The sequence below is a fragment of the Odontomachus brunneus genome, unplaced genomic scaffold, assembly GCF_010583005.1.
Source record: "Odontomachus brunneus isolate Ranch 3 - 2012 unplaced genomic scaffold, Obru_v1 Obru_scaffold_025, whole genome shotgun sequence".
In the NCBI taxonomy this organism is placed as follows: domain Eukaryota; kingdom Metazoa; phylum Arthropoda; class Insecta; order Hymenoptera; family Formicidae; genus Odontomachus; species Odontomachus brunneus.
The window spans coordinates 2,107,252-2,112,930 of NW_022639475.1; the positions used below are offsets into that span (position 1 = coordinate 2,107,252).

General features: G+C 42.5%; 1 long non-coding RNA gene across 1 annotated transcript; it reads left to right on the forward strand.

Moving 5' to 3' along the window:
- Positions 1-1,739: 1,739 nt before the first annotated feature.
- Positions 1,740-4,668, forward strand: LOC116842529. The gene is made up of 3 exons (XR_004377737.1): positions 1,740-2,150; positions 2,596-2,838; positions 4,502-4,668. It is a non-coding gene; the product is annotated as an uncharacterized LOC116842529 (long non-coding RNA).
- The last annotated feature ends 1,011 nt before the right edge of the window (positions 4,669-5,679 follow it).

Sequence of the window (5,679 nt, forward strand, 5' to 3'; positions counted from 1 at the left end):
CGATTCGTGACTGGCCGCTCGTGGAGTCTCCCGTAGCGCCACGCGAGCCTTCGGCCGCGCTCGGCCGCGCTCGGCGGCGCTCGGCGGCGCTCGGCCGCTTCCGCGCATGCTCCTCCGGGGGATGGCAAGGGCGCCGCAAATCTGTGCCTAGACGCGCTGGGGGCCCCGTGCAAACTTGAAAAATTGATTTCTCCTTAATCGCCCGCACGGCCGGCTGTTTCCACGGAAATGTCAACGTTCTCGCCGCGAGAGCGGTATCGTTATCAGCCCGCTTTTCGCGTCGATTCGACCGAAATTCACTCTCCCGCGAATCCACTCGCGCTTGCTTTCTGAATCATACGCAACAATGTAATTGCAATTTTGACAAAGGCGTGTAACGTCCCGATACATTCGCGCGAATTGCAGAAACTATTTGAACCGAAGTAACGCGAGACATTTGTGAAGATTCATCGCAAGTACTGAACGGGGAGTGACCTCACGTTTCGCTGATCGAGTGGGAGCCATCTCGTAAAGCGTGTCTTTAGCCTCTAACTCAGAGGGAAATCAAGCGGCATTATCTGATTCCATCGGGGAAATCGATTCTTCCGGTCGCTGGACGGGCATAATTAATTGTGTCCGACACCGAGTAAAGAGCCAGGGCCGCGTTGAAGTCTCCGACGATGCCGATCGATGGAACGGATTGATCACGACGTTTATCTCGTGGCGCTCTGGGTGCATGTGTGTATAGAGCCGGCTCTGTCCGGCCGCCATTGCAACATCGCGTTTAATGTAAGCGACTCACCGGCGTACCGTCGGGCGATGCCCATCGACCACGCGGTCAGAGTACAAACTACGTCTTTTTGTAGATATGTATGAACACGAGGAGAGAGAGAGAGAGAGAAAAGGAGAGGGAGAACGCCGATCGCTAATAGAAAACTTCTTAGCGCGTGATGGTATACACGAAAACGCAAGCTGTAATACTTAAGCGACGAGCTTATCAAACGATCACCATTCAGACGACAGTATAAACACGATTGTGTGTATTACGTGTATTATAATAAATAACTACACTGACAAGGAAGGTATTCATTCCCTCTCCTGTGTTAATGAAACTTGTTGGCTATTTCGCACTAAGGAGGTTAAAATGTACGATACGTATTTCCCTTTTATCAGCAACCAAACATTTAAGGAGTAAAATTAGCCCTGAAAAATCGAAAAAATTTTTGTTCTTCGGTTATAACTACATATACTAATGTACCAGTAGATAGCTTTCGAAATTCTGTACATTTTATTTTATGTAATTTTACAAAATTACGCTAACACATGGAGAAAAATAATTTGCTGGTCCAGCAAATTTTTTGCTGTTCTAGTAAAATCTTTTCGTTATTATATGGACAACAAAAAGACTTGCTAAGAGTACTAATCACTATTTGCTGGATATAATTTGCTGAATCTACAAATTATTTTGCTATAAGAATCATGATAGACTTATATAAGCAGTTGCAGTTTTGCTCCGATAGCAAATAAATTTGCTAAGGATACATTATTTTGCATCAATAGCAAATTAACGTGATTCTTAGGACAAATATACTCAACAAATTTTTTCTATCCTGGCAACGAAACTACTTCTGCTCTGATTATTAAGATCTCTGATAAAATTAGTTACGTCAACTAAATTTTTTTCATGTCACTACGAATATGCAATAGCAATGATGATTTTGCTAAAAGAGTAAAATTATTTTTCTCCGTGCATGCTTCGTTCAAAGGTTACAGCCAAAAGACAAAAATTTTGCCTTGATTTTCGAGGGCTGACCTCTCACCTCTTAAACATATTTGGTTGCCGATAAAAAAGAAACACGTATCGAGTATTTTTTTAAACCCCTTTACAAACTCACCAAGTTACATTAAAATCAAAGAAGGAATATCTTTCCTGTGAGTTTCGGTTATCGCCAAAGTTGTACTGTTGATATTTTTTTTCGTCACGCACGCTCGCAGTCTAGTCGGGCGTTTTGTTTGTCAACACGCGACTTTCTGGAGGCACGTCGAACGACGCCCGTGTGATCTCGCTCGCGCAGTCGAAAAAAAGTCACTCGAGCCGACGAGCTTCAAGCTCGACTTCTTTTAAGAAAGCAGGCTCCTGCAAATTCCCAGCGTACACATATCGCAGAACCGTAAGTAAAAGTTCCGATCTAACCGCCGCTATACATGAAAACATATTCAAACTTGTTGGGACGTAATCTGTGATTTTTGAGTTATATTTCGTATTATTTCCAACGACTAAAATTTATCATATTTAATTATTGTAGAGTGATGTTAAGATATTGCCTTATTAGGCGCCTGTGCTGGGATTCTGTAACTCGTTATTGGAACGACAACGATAACGACAATTTCGTTATCGTTGCGCAACTTTTCTACGGCATACAAAAGCTACACAACGACAACAAAACTCGTTAACTCCAATAACGAGTTACAGAATCCCACTGAAGCGATATATTGAGAAAAAGAAAGAAATCGTAAGTATGCGTTGCACAGCATGTCTGTCTCTGCGCGAATTTTTGGAAAACTCGTTGTGCCGTTTTCGCGACGCGCACACTTATGGAATATTTGTGTTCGCAGCGGGAATTTATTCACGGGAATCCTCCGCGGAGGGCTCGCGAGAATTCACGGGCGACTGTGAAACATGCGAAGGACGATGCTCGTGTTTATAGTCGCGATCGGAAGACACGAGTGCGAGCACAGCAACAGCAGCAGCATGAATGCGACGTGAATGAAAGGACAATGTGTGGCACTCGCGACGTGAATTTCAGCGGCTACCCCACAATCACACGCGAGCAGCTCCTTGCTCTCTCCCTTCAAACTGTAAGTAACCAAATCCAAGTTGTATCGCATGAGATAACGATATGTGTTGTTGCGCGCATTCGTTTTCGGCTCCACAGATACGGCTGATTTTGTTGGTTCCGAAACGACACGATAACCGACTCGACTCGACTGTGACGACAAAAACGTCGACGCCAAAGCTCGTTGCCAGCCCCCATTGTGTAATTCAGTATTAATTACTTCGATAATACGCTCCTCCAGTCGAGCCGCTTTTTCGTCGACAATGCGACTTCTTTCGACTTGTTTCGACCCATTCGAGAGAGAACCTCGACTCCGTCCGTCTCTCCGAGAGAGAAGGTACGTCGCGCTACAACTCGCTCGAGGAAGAATCCACGTCGCGGATTGGTCATTAAGGATCTGTCATTAAAGTAACAGAGTCTAATAAGGCGTCCCGATGAAGTAACAAAATCTAATTAACCTCAGTTAGTCGGAGCCGATCGGCATCGCGCGCTGCAAGCGGATAGGGCGGTTTCCCAACTGCTCGTCGTGTTACCCCGAGATAACCGCTCGGTGTGTGTCGTTGGCGCGGCCAAATAAATATCGCCGCTGAATATCGTCAGGCAACTCGCGGCCGTAACTGCATTCCCGCGTTTTTCTCGCGCCCCGCTTTTATCTAGCCGATAACGCGCGTTTATTACTTTTCAGCCGGTCGGCTGCCCGCGTTAATCGCGACTAATGGTTTTTCGTATTGTCGCTTGTTCGACCATTTAATGAATGAGATAAGGTGCAAATTAACAGGGACAACCGGTTGCACGTTCGCGTGTGCGTGCGCGCGTGAACACTGTGTGAAAGTCACGCATACTTGCAGCACGTACGAGGGCTTTCGACATGTGCAAACAAACTTGCGACATGCGTAGCGTCCTATAAAAGATACACAGGAGTATTATCTTCCTCTCTTCGCGGAAGACAGATCATACAGGAGGATTATCTCCGATCACATTATTATCGAAAAGACGTTCTTGCTTGTACGCGATATCGATCGCGAATGAATCTGACTTGAAATCTAGCAGCAGCGTGCCGTTAGTGCAGCAAACATATCATTACTGGTCGACTAGTGCGGAAAACATTAAGCAGAACACACTCATATATAAGAGCATGTACACGTAGGTTTAACCTTTAAACGACAAGATGACAAGTCAACGACTATTCCATTCGGTTTCGATGCGATTTATTGAAACTTTGTGATATTTACGCCAAAATCAGGTACTTTATATTGACAAAAAGAATTATATTGAAAAAAACCAAAACAATTAAAAAAACATAAAAATATGTTTTCCTCTTAAAATGTTGTTTATTTATCCCTATGCAATTTCCAACACGCAGAAAGAAAAATAGAAATTCAAAAAATGTCGGAGTCATAAATCTACCTTGTTTATGTCCCATAATTTTATCTTGTCGTTTAAGGGTCAATAATTAAAAGATTGTGGCAAACAAAAATCTCGAATTGTTGCGTAAGCGTAGAGTAATAGTGATAACTTTTCGATCATAATGGTGACCATAATCATTGTAACTGTATAATAATAATTATATTATTATTATACGGTAATATTATTGTTTGCGTAATGAGCCGCAATAATCCAGCAAAATCGTAACAATTAATAATCATCGCAATTATATTCGCGTTCTCGTAATTTCCTGTCATCAGGTATGTTCGCTTCTCAACGAAACACGTTCGAACAGGTCTGAGATTGCGTCAAATAACAAGCGATTCGGGGTTTTTCCTAGAAGCAGCGTTCCAGGGTTCTTCTTAGAAGCAGCGTTTCGGGGCTCTTCCTAGAAGCAGCCCGGCTTTCTTTCCGGGAATCGGAGTATTTCCGTAAGTCTCGGCTGATTTTTAATCCATTGGAAAGATGAAATCAGGTGGATTCTTTCTTCTCTTTTCTTTATGTGTGTGATTGTATTTTTATAATTTCTCAAAGAGATTTAATAACAACTAACAGAAAAAGATCCTTAAGATATTACAAAGATTGGAAGAGAATAAAATGGAATGCGTGGGATCTCAGATTCTACCTTTCCAACGGAAAGGCGATGGATTAAGGCTTCTGGGTACTCGCATCGTCCACCTTTTTTCAATGACATCAGAAGTGAAAAAACGCATGCAAAAATTCTTGCGAAATCAGTCGAAATAAGCAGATGTATCCGTAAAGTGCGACACTTGTAGTCGATCGAGCAAATCTATAAAATAGCCCGAACGCTTCCCTTTTATTCTAACAATCAATAATTTACCGTAAATAAATATAATAGGTTCATGCGGAAGAGATAGGCTAAAAGGATAGATTGTATGTCACAATAATCCACGGGAAATTATTGATTATTACAACAAAAAAGCAGGTGTTCGGACTATTTTACAGATTTACTCGATCGATCGCAAGCGTCGCTCTACGGATGTATCTTTTTATTTCAGTATAGGGGAGCTGGATTGGTCACCGGAATAAATTGGCAAAATCGATTATTTCTACTGTTCTTTGACAGAATTCAGAATCAGGCAAGAGAGAGAGAGAGTACGAATTTCAAACTCACCTTTGACATATTTAGAAATCTTGCTTGCTTAATTTAATAACTTGTTAGAAAATACTTAAAAGTAATTTAATAACTTGTTAAAAAACAACCGGTTTTGCTAACGTAGCCCCGGTCTCCCCTATTTTGCAAGAATTTTTAGCATGCGTTTCCTCGCTTCTGACGTCATTAAAAAAATATGAACGATGCGAGTATCTAGGAGCCTCCCCAGCCAACACAAATCTTCAAAGAACGTCCTCTCTCTCCCTCCCTCTCTCTCTCTCTCTCTCTCTCTCTCTCTCTCTCTCTCTCTCTCTCTCTCTCTCT